Consider the following 11,434-nt stretch of genomic DNA (forward strand, 5'->3'; position numbering starts at 1 on the left):
TTTATTTCCTTTTCTTGCCTTGTTGCATTAACAAGGACTTCCAATAAGATGTTGAAAAGGAATGGTGGTGGGGGGACATACTTGCTTGTACGTGATCTAAATGAGAAAGCTTTGAGTATCTCACCATTAAGTATGATGTTAGAGGTGTAGGTTTTTCTTAGATATTCTTTATCAAGTTGAAGGAAGTTCCCCTATATTCCTGGTTTAGAAGAGTTTTTATCATGAATGGGTGTTGGATTTTGTTAAATGCTTTTTCTGCATCTATTGATATGATCATGTGATTTTTCTTTTTTAAGTTTGTAGATGTGATAGATTACATTAATTGATTTTCAAATGTTGAATGAGCCTTACACACCTGAGATAAATCCCAGTTGGTCTTTGTGGGTAATTCTTTTTATACTTTAAAAAATTTGATTTGTTAATATTTTATTGAGGAGCTAGGTTCTTAATCCATAGTATAAATTCCTTCCTTCTGGAAGAAAAATCTCCTTATAAAGCTACTTTTGTGTTCTTCCATTAAAAAAACTATTTTGATTGATTTTGAGAGACAACTTATTGAAGTGACTAAGAGCAAAATGCCCAATTTTGAATCATGTGACTCTTGGCAAGTTACTTATACTTTCTGTGCTTCAGTTTCTTCAGCTATCATAGTATCTATCTCATAGAATTGTTTTGAAGAGTAAATGAGTTAATAAATGGAAAGCACTAAAAATAGTGCCTAGAATATTGTAAATGCTGAATAAATATTAGTTGGCACTTTTTTTTTTTTTACCTTGAGGAAAAGAACAAGCTGAACTTAAGAAACAAAGTAAAACTTATTTTAATGTTTTGTTACCCACCTGTTACAGGAAACTGTCCTAGCCATCTTTTGGATTTCTATTGCATCGAACATGTAAGTCTGTCTTAATTTTGTATAAAGATTATCTAACTAGGGTATCCTCCCCAGAAGTCTCTAATATTCTCAAGAGAAGAGACCATGTCCTGTTCATTCATTCAGCCAGTCAACAAATATTTCAGTTCTATTTACCAGACACTATGGATAAGCAGTGAATAAAAAGATAATGTTTTCACTGAGTTTGCATTCTAGAGCAGGAAGCCACCATATCTTGGCTATTGTAAATAGTGGTGCAGTGAACATTGGGGTGCATGTATCCTTTTGGACCATGTTTTTCTCCAGATATATGCCCAGGAGTGGGATTGCAGTGTCATATGGTACCTCTATTTTCAGTTTTTTAAGGAACCTCCATACTGTTCTCCATAGTGGCTGTACCAATTTACATTCCCACCAACAGTGCAAAAGGGTTCCCTTTTCTCCATACCCTCGCCAGCATTTACTGTTTGTGGATTTTTCGCTGATAGCCATTCTGACTGGTATGAGGTGATATCTCCTTGTAGTTTTGATTTGCATTTCTCTAATAATTAGTGATGTTGAACATCTTTTCATGTGCCTCTTGGCTATCTTTATGTCTTCTTTGGAGAAATGTCTATTTAGCTCTTCTGCCCTTTTTTTTTTTTTCAAAATAAATTTATTTATTTATTTTTGGCTGTGTTGGGTCTTCGTTTCTGTGTGAGGGCTTTCTCTAGTTGCGGCGAGCGGGGGCCACTCTTCATCGCGGTGCGCGGGCCTCTCACTGTTGCGGCCTTCTCTTGTTGCGGAGCACAGGCTCCGGACGCGCAGGCTCAGTGGCCATGGCTCACGGGCACAGCCGCTCCGTGGCATGTGGGATCCCGGACCGGGGCACGAACCCGTTTCCCCTGCGTCGGCAGGTGGGCTCTCAACCACTGCACCACCAGGGAAGCCCAAGTTTTAATTATTTTAATGGACTGTAAACCACTTTTTTTTTTTTTAATTTATTTTCTTTATTTTTGGCTGCGTTGGGTCTTCCTTGCTGCGGTCTGGCTTACTCTAGTTGTGGCGAGTGGGGGCTACCCTTCGTTGTGGTTCATGAGCTTCTCACAGCGGTGGCGTCTCTTGTTGCCAAGTACGGGCTCTAGGCGCAGGGGCTTCAGTAGTTGTGGCTCGCAGGCTCTAGAGTGCAGGCTCAGTAGTTGTGGCACATGGGCTTAGTTGCTCCGTGGCATGTGGGATCTTCCCAGACCAGGGATCGAACACGTGTCCCCCGCATTGGCAGGTGGATTCTTAACCACTGGGTTATATATTTTTCTATGCCCCACGGCACAAAAAGGGATCAGTCTATGATGTTTTGCAGGCACTTAGTAAATATTAGTTGAATAAATGAATGATTAATCAAGCTTTTCTCTCACTTTAATAACTTGGAATATGTGGGCTGGCACAGATTTGTTAGTAATTCCAGTTATCTTGATACCTTTGAGTTCACCTGAGCTGTACTACATCTTGGACCTTAATTGTAATGAAGACAGTTGTAATTGGACCTGAACTGTAAACCGTAATTGTTTCTGAGAACCCACTTTAGTTCATTTTTAGCATTTTGCCTGATGCGTAAACAGTTTGGCAGAGAGTGGGAGTGTGAGATAGTGGAAGCAGTTGGCTTGCTGATGCAAGAACACTTTGAGTTTGTGATGCTTAGCTGTAGGTGCAGATGAGAGACCACGCCACATGCTGTACAATGTGCGTTAGAAACAGGTAGATTTTAATATGACCGTCTGAACTAAAACTAGCTTTTAGGCTTTTGTCATCCAAGTTAAAATCTGACATTAAAGATTTAATTTTAACAAATTAAAGAAATTTAAGAATATAATATAATTTGGCACCATTATTGTCTGAATAGCGTACTCCTATCAAATGTGAGAAATTAGTTTTAGATATGAGCCCTTCATATTGAAACATACCACTGTCCCAAAGTTATTTATTTGAGGGTATCCTCTCCATAATGTACATATTCAGAAAAACAGCTTTAATTTCCTGCTTTGGCTCTGATCATATTAATTTAAATGTCTCTCTACATTTCTTCCCTCAATTTTCATTGCAACACAAGAATAGTGGATAACCTTTAACCACTTCCTGTGTACTAAAGAATAGTGTGGGCCTTAGGACCAGATGAAGTAAGCAACAATCTATGCATGATTTCAGGGGGTGGTTTGAAGGCTGTTCTATTCTGAAATACTTCTACTGGTTAATAATGATATCTGAAATTACAGCACAAGAGGTTTGTTCCTTTGCTTTAAGGTTTTGTTCTTGTTAAGAGGCAGATACCCATGAAGGATTTTTAAAACCTGTTTTTAGGTACTGTTCTAGGTAATGGAGACAAAAGCAGTGAACAAAACAGACTGTGTCCCTGTGGACAGACAGTATATTCACAAATAAGTAATAAGAAAAATGGTAAGGAGCTGTTTTTTTCATACAGAGTGGGTAAGAAAGCTCCCCTTTAATAATGTTACATTTGATGGTGACTTGGAGGAAGTCAGGGTATGAGCCGTATGAATATCTGAAAGATCATTCCAAGCAGAGGAAATGATGCAAGGGACAAAGGGCCTGAAGTGACTGCATGATGGGTATGTTTGAGAAATTACAAGGAGGCCAGTATGACTAGAGTGGACTGAAGAAAGCGTAGAATTGTAGGACACGGTCAGCAAGGTAATGAGTGAGTTTATAAGAATGTAACCTTGAGCAGATTTTTTTTAAATAAATTTTTTTGTTTTTAATAATTTTAGATTTACAAGAAGCTGTTAAGATAATATTAACATCTACCTCTTACTCAGTTTCCCCTACATCTTACATAACCATTATACCTTTGACAAAACTAAGAAACCAGAACTGGTACATTGCTATTAAATAAAATCCAGATTTAATATGAAGTCCACTTCATAGTTTTTCTGCTAATGTCCCTTTTCTGTTCCAGGACCCAATCCAGGCTACCGGATTACATTTAATCATCATGTCTCCTTAGTCTCTTCTGGTTTATGACAGTTGCTCAGTCTTTCCTTGTTTCCTATGACCTTGACAGTCTTAAGGAACTCTGGCCAGGTGTTTTATAGAATGTTCTTCAACTGGATTTATCTGATAATGTTTTCTAAATGACTAGCCTGGTGTTACAGGTTTTTTAGAAAAATACACAGAAGTGAAGTGCCCTTTTCAAGGAGGTGAGTTAACCCTGTCCCTGCCTTGAGGGCTGACTCACGTCCAAATGAAAATGTACGGGGAAACCTGGCAAACACCGTCTTAACCACGTGGTCAAGGTTAATGTTACCAGTGATAAGTCATGTTGATAGGATGTAATCTGTTCAAGTCATGTTGAACAGATTTTGATATAGAGATAACATGTGAACAAAACCTGATTTTTGAGAAAGCTTTGTCCGCTTTATGATTTTCTATAGACCGTACTCACTAAAAGTACACATAATCTGCGACAAAGGTAATTTAAATCTAGATTTTTGACATTTCTCCGTATCTTCCATGATTATTCACTGTTCAGCATCAAAGGTTGTCATTCTGTGATGTGTGTATATGAGAGAGAGCGGGGAGGAGGGAGGAAAAGAGAGAGAAGGGACAGGGAGACAGGCTTTGTTTATGCCTGAGTTTGTAGTAATCCACAGGTATATCGTATCAGTAGTTGCAATGACCAAAGACTGTATTGAATCACGTATGGTCACTAGTTAGTTAATTTGAGAAGTCCTGAGTTTCACATCTTTATAACTCTCACTCAACTCAGAGTTGGCTGTGTTAAACACTATTATTATATCCCAAATAGTTTTATTTTTGTTGTAAATTCAAGGGACTTTAAAATGTTTATCTCTATTAAAATGCACTGTAGTTTATTTACTTTGCAATATGGAATGGAATAGTATTGGACTAGTGGATTGAAGATCTGTGTTCTAGGCTCTGTCCCATTACTTTGTAAGTGTGACTAATTTACCTAACTCATTTTTCATATCTATAAAATGGGAATAATCATATCTTATCTCCAGCTATGCCTGCTATTCAACATGCATTCTCAGAGGTGCTCCATTTAAATAGATTTTAAAGGCCATTAAATAGTTTGGGAAAAAATAATTTCTAGCAAAATATTTCAATTAAGCAGTTAATAGCTGCTCCTTACAGGTTGTTGTAAGGATTAAATGAGATCATATACATAAAGACAATGCCTGGCACATAATAAATTCTCAATAAACAGAAAATAGCTGATAGAGGTAGAATTTTCCATTGCCCTGTTTTCCTGATCCTATTTAAGTAAATATTCAGTTAAGCCTTGTTCATTCTTCGTAAGCCTTTGATAATTCCCTGTTGCTAAATAAATTTTATAATAGAAGCTAACTAATCAGATGTTATGGATACTATAGAAAGAATTCCTACCTAAAAATTGAAGGTTGACTACATAACTTCTATGCTTCCTTCTGATTTTATGTTTTAATACCTATTATACCTACCCCACAGGGTTTGATAAGGGATAACCAAGATAATACATGTGAAAACCATTTGTAAACGTAAAGTAGGATACAAATATATGATATACCACTAATTAGCTAGTTGACAGATTCCTTCAGTAACTATAAGAACTATATATTCACTGGAAATTAAAGGGTATACCTGATGTGTTAAGATTTTTTTTTCTCGTGAGACCTGGAGTTTATTATTACTATTGTAATTGTTGCTATTGTCTATTTGTTTATATTTGTTTTCCTAGCTAGAGAATTATAGCACTTTTAAAATATAGCATCCATTCAGTCCATTTACTTCTACGATAGTTTTTCCTGAGGCGATGCCGAGAGGTGTTGCTATGGTTAAGGTTATAATTCAGCATTTCCATTAAGGAGACGTCTTTCCAAAAACCATTTTAAAATAGGCAGTAGCTCTCTGCAATCAGATTCGTTCAGCTTGATGCCACTACTCTTGGTTTAACTTAAACAGCACAGACCGATTTTATGGTGACTTCAGAAGGGAAGCTATAGCTGGAAAGCAGAATGATTTTGAGCCCTGCTCCAGTGTCTAGTGCCAATTATTTCTTCTTCTCGTTATGAGAATAACACATGCTTTGTACTGTTACGGTTCTTCTGCCAAAAAAAAAAAAAAAATTTACGACCATGTTTTTTTTTAAGTTTTTTCAGTTTTCATTTATTGACCTTACCAGATCATTTCAAATTCAAATTATACCACTATGAACAAGGTCTTTTCCTAGATGTTTTTCATGTAATTCCTGAAAATAATTTCTCAGATCTTTCTCAGTACCAAAAGCCAGTGTGAGATTGTCATTTTGTCGCTGGTTGCTATATTTTGTTACTTCCCCCATCAACATTGCTATTTCTTTTCTTTTTTCTCCTTCTTCCCTAGTTTATTTTCTGAATTTAACAGTGGGGAATCCATTTGACTGTGCTCACAGCAGGTAATAAGTACTATAGTCACTGGATTGGTTTCTTTGGATGGTTAAAAGAATAAGGGTAATTAAGCTTTTCTGAAGCTGCCAACTGTCTTGGGGTTTGGTGCATATTTAAGGCTTATTTAAAATTAGGTCCTTCAGAAATTGAACTATTTAACTGGTAGAATTCCTAAGGGCATATTCCTTTATCAGGTAGAGATTACTTAGATGACTGGAATTCGTGTCAAGTAAAAGAAAATCCTCTTTCACGTAAGGCTAGATTTAATGCTGTACTATCTCATTATGACTTATCATGTTTAATTTACAATTTTAGTTTGGTGCTTTTTACCTACCATAAATTTCCTAAAATAGCTTTTTACTAACTGAATAAGAAACATTTATTTAGATACTTTCAAACATTCGGATTCAGGTGGACCTTTGCTTCTTAAATTCAAGATCTAAATCTAGATAAAATATAGAAAAGACATTGTTTTGGGACTTCCCTGGTGGCGCAGTGGTTAAAAATCTGCCTACCAATGCAGGGGACACGGGTTCAAGCCCTGGTCCAGGAAGATCCCACACGACGCAGTGTAATTAATAAGTCCGTGCGCCACAGCTACTGAGCCTGCGCTCTAGGGCCCGCAAGCCACAGCTCCTGAAGCCTGTGCACCCTAGAGCCTGTGCTCTGCAGCAAGAGAAGCCACCATGATGAGACGCTCATGCACCGCATCGAAGAGTAGCCCATTCGCAGCAACGTAGAGCCAACGCAGCAAAAAAAAAAAAAGACATTGTTTTTATAAGCTACAGTCATGAGATCTAAATTTTATTCTAAGTAAACTGGGATGTTGGTATCGTTAAGACCCCAGGCATTCTAACGGAGCCATAAATAAGAGCAGAGCTACCGCTATTTCTAGTCAACATAGCACTGCCCACTTTCACCACTTCTCTTCAACGTAGTACTGAATGTTCTAGTCAGAGCAATTAGACAAGAAAAGGAAATAAAAGACAGTCATATTGGAAATGTAGAAGTAAAATGATATGTTTACAGATGATATGAGCTTATATGTAGAAAACCCAAAAGGTTCCACCAAAAAAAACAACAACCTGTTAGAATGAATAAATGAATTCTGCAAAGTAGCAGGATACAAAGTCAACACACAAAAATCAGTTGCATTTCTATATGTGAACAATCTGAAGAGGAAATTACAAAAACATTTTCATTCACCATAGCATCAAAAATAATAAAATACCCAGGAATTAATCTAACCAAGGAGGTGAAAGACTTTTATAATGAACTACAAAACATTGCTGAAAGAAGTTAAAGAAGACATATAAATGGGAAGAAATCCCATGCTTGTGGATTGGAATATGTAATATTATTAAGATATCTACCCAAAGTGAAATACAGATTCAGTGCAATCCCTATCAAAATCCCAATTATGTTTGTTGCAGAAATAGAAAAACCTATCCTAAAATTCATGTGAATCTCCAGGCATCCCAAATAGCTAAAACAAACTTGGGGGAGAAAATAGAACAAAATCAGAGGACTCATATTTCGTAATTTTAAAACTTACTGTAATCCTTCAGTAATCAAAATGGTGTGGTACTGCATAAAGACAGATATAAAGACCAATGGAATAGTATAGAGAGCCGAAAAATAAACCCTCACATATATGGTGAAATTATTTTGGAAAGGGTGTCAAGATCATTCAGAAGGCAAAGGAAAGTCTTTACAACAATGGTGCTGGGAAAACTGGATATCCACATGCAAAAGAATGAAGTTGGACCCTTACCTAACACCATAGACAAAAGTTTACTCAAAATGGATCAAAGGGGACTTCCCAGGTGGCGCAGTGGTTAAGAATCTGCCTGCCAATGCAGGGGACACGGGTTTGAGCCCTGGTCTGGGAAGATCCCACATGCCGCAGAGCCAATAAACCCATGCGCCACAACTACTGAGCCTGTGCTCTAGAGCCCGCAAGCCACAGCTACTGAAGCCCGCGCACATAGAGCCTGTGCTCTGCAACAAGAGAAGCCACTGCAATGAGAAGCCTGCGCACCGCAACGAAGAGTAGCCCCCGCTCGCCGCAACTAGGGAAAGCCTGAGTGCAGCAATGAAAACCCAACGTAGCCAAAAATAAAATTAATTAATTTTTAAAAATGGATCAAAGACTAAAATGTGAGACCTAAAACAGTAAAACTCCTAGGAGAAAATCTAGAGCAAAAGCTTTACAACACGGGATTTTACAATGATATGTTGGATATGACAGCAACAGCATAGGCAACAAAAGAAAAAATCGACAAATTGGACTTTATAAAAATTAAAAATTTTGTGCATCAAAATATACTATCAACAGAGTAAAAAAGCAACTGACAGAGTGGAAGAAAATATTTGTAAATCATCTGTCTGATAAGGGATTAATATCCCGAGTACATAGAGAACTCCGAAAACTCAACAACAACAAAACAAACCCAATTCAAAAATGAGCAAAGGACTTGAATAGACATTTCTTCAAAGAAGATAAGCAAATGGCCAATAAGCACGTGAAAATATGCGCAACATCACTAATTATTAGGGAAATGCAAATCAAAACTATAATGAGATACAACCTCACATCCATTAGGATGGCTGCTATTGAAAAGAAAACAAAAAATAACAGGTGTTGGTGAGGATATGGAGAAATGGGGACCCTTGTGCACTGTTCATAGGAATGTAAAATTGTACAGCTGCTGTTGAAAGCCGTATGATAGTTCCTCAAAAAAATTAGAAGTAGAATTACCATATTAGAATTACCAAAAAGAATTGAAAGCAAGGTCTCAAAGAGATACTTGTGCACCTATGTTCATAGCAGTATTTTTCACAGTAATTAAAATATGGAAGTAACCCAAGTGTCCATCAACAGATGAATGGACAAGCAAAATGTGGTAAACAATGGCATATTGTTCAGCCTTAAAAAGGCATGAAATTCTGACATGCTACAACATGGATGAACCTTGAGGACATTATGCTAAGTGAAAAGTCAGTCACAAAAAGAGAAATCTGTATGATTTCCCTTATATGAGGTACTACTGTAGTCAAAATCATGGAGACAGAAAGTAGAGTGGTGGTTGCCAAGGGTTGGGGGAGGAGGGAATGGGGAGATAGGAGATTTGTTGTGGGGCGTTTTATGAGTATAGGGTTTGAGTTTTGCAAGGTGAGAAAAGCTCTGGAGATTGATGGTGGCGATGATTGCACGACATTGTGAATGTATTTAATACCACGGAACTGCACACTTAAAATGGTTAAAATGGTAAATTTTAATGTTATGTGTATTTTAACACAATAACAATTTTTTAAAAAGAGACAGTGGAATAGAGAAAGTAGGGACAGCAAATACAAATTGCTCTTTCAAATTTGGTTGTAACAGGCAGCAGAGAAATGGAACATTGGCTGGGAAGGTGAGATTTTGGTCAAGAAACTTGTATTTTAACATTGGAGGTACTTTATACTGTTGGGGCTGATTTACAGAGAGAAAAATTGATAATATGAGAAGAAAATTGCAGGAGTAATATCCTTGGTGGTTTTAGAGGGGATGGAATCTGGTAGATAAGTGGAAGAGATGGCCTTATGTAGGAGCACGGACAGTTTTATCATTGTAATAGGGAGAAAGCGCTTACAGTTACAGGTGTACATAGTTTATGTGATGGGAGCTTATGTGAGTTCTAACCATTTGTTTTCTCTATGAGAATGAGGAGAGGGAAGGAAGAGAGAGTAAGCTGATTTAGAAAGTATATAGTAAGTCGTTAAGCAACATTAAGGGCCCTCTTAAAGTTAGTGGTCATGAATTAAAGGAAGACAAGTCAGTATGTTTGAATTTTACTTTTGTCACATTTGGCTGTTTGTGTGATGGCTGGAGTAAGGAGAGAGTTGGAGTTAACCAGGATTTTACAAAGTGAGTTTGGCAGAAGGATAAATGACTTGAGAATTTACGCAAGGGGGTTATTATAATGATGCCCCAAGAAAGGAGAGTAGTGAAGACTGTAGGGAACATGGACTAAAGGTCCTGGTGGGGTTAAATTGTTGACGTCCATATTCTGTAGGGAGTGACTTGGAAAGGCAGGAGCTGGTAGGTGGAGAGTGAGATGCTTGAAATGGGTATTATGAAGGTTCTTAGTAATGACATGGCCTAGGGGATGATCATGGGACTGACTTGAAGTGGAGGACAAGATCATTGGAGGTGAGGAGGCCCATCTCCTCTGAATGTTGGAAGGATCATCTTTGTAGACACTGAAATCACTAAAAATTTATAAGAGCTGTGGTGGAAGGACAGTAATGTAGGTGCTAAATATTTGAGTAATGAGACCATGTGATGTGGAGGTCTGCTGAAGACTCTGATGGTAGTAGGTAGTGAATGAAATAGTCCAACAGCGTAGTTGTAAAGGGTTTTAGGGAGAAGGTAGGTGGCAATGACAAGCAAGAAACATATCTAACCTATCTCAAGGCCAGGTGATACAAGGGATGAAAGAAAAAACTGAGAGGGCTCAAGGAAAACAGTATCTTCAAGGGAGTCAGGTATCGGTAATGCAAGAAGGTGAAAGGAATGGAATACTCAGAGAAGAGGCTGAAGATATGAGATTTGTTAACGATAGACCTTTAGTTCCAGAGAGCACAGTGGAAGCGTTGGGGAGGTTGAAGAGGAAGGATATGAGTCCGGATTATTTTAAGGGACATACAGAGCTTAATGGAGATGAGAGACTGTGATATAAGGGATTACCTGGGAGATGTTGGCTTTTTGAGGTGACTGAGATATAGGGCATGATTGGATTGATTCTTGGAGGAGATGGTTCTCAAACCCTAGCCACTATGTCACCTAGGACTTCTAGATAGCTCATATAATAAAAACTGTCAGGCTTCCTGGTTATGCCATTGATTTATTTATTTTATTTCTAAAAGTAATATTATGTTATGATTACAATTTCAAATAATACAGAAAAGTGAAACTTTTCATTTCCTACTACTGCTGTCCAGTTATTTAGAAGTGTGTATACCTGTCAACACCTAAATCCCTTTTTAAAATACTGATACTATTCTCTTACTTGCTTCTTTCGCTTAACAATATATCTTGGACATCTGCCTGCAGCAGAATATATAGGTTTACCTTATTCTTTTTACTGGCTTTTTT

General features: G+C 37.5%; 1 protein-coding gene across 2 annotated transcripts in view; it reads left to right on the plus strand.

Annotated features, from left to right (window-relative positions):
* The window catches only part of PPM1E (protein phosphatase, Mg2+/Mn2+ dependent 1E), a 190,321-nt gene that overhangs the window by 123,157 nt on the left and 55,730 nt on the right, over positions 1-11,434 (plus strand). The window lies entirely within an intron of this gene.

The sequence above is a fragment of the Delphinapterus leucas genome, chromosome 19 (assembly GCF_059928025.1).
Source record: "Delphinapterus leucas isolate spDelLeu-1000000601 "Yukka" chromosome 19, BTC_Dleu_Yukka2, whole genome shotgun sequence".
Lineage (NCBI taxonomy): Eukaryota > Metazoa > Chordata > Mammalia > Artiodactyla > Monodontidae > Delphinapterus > Delphinapterus leucas.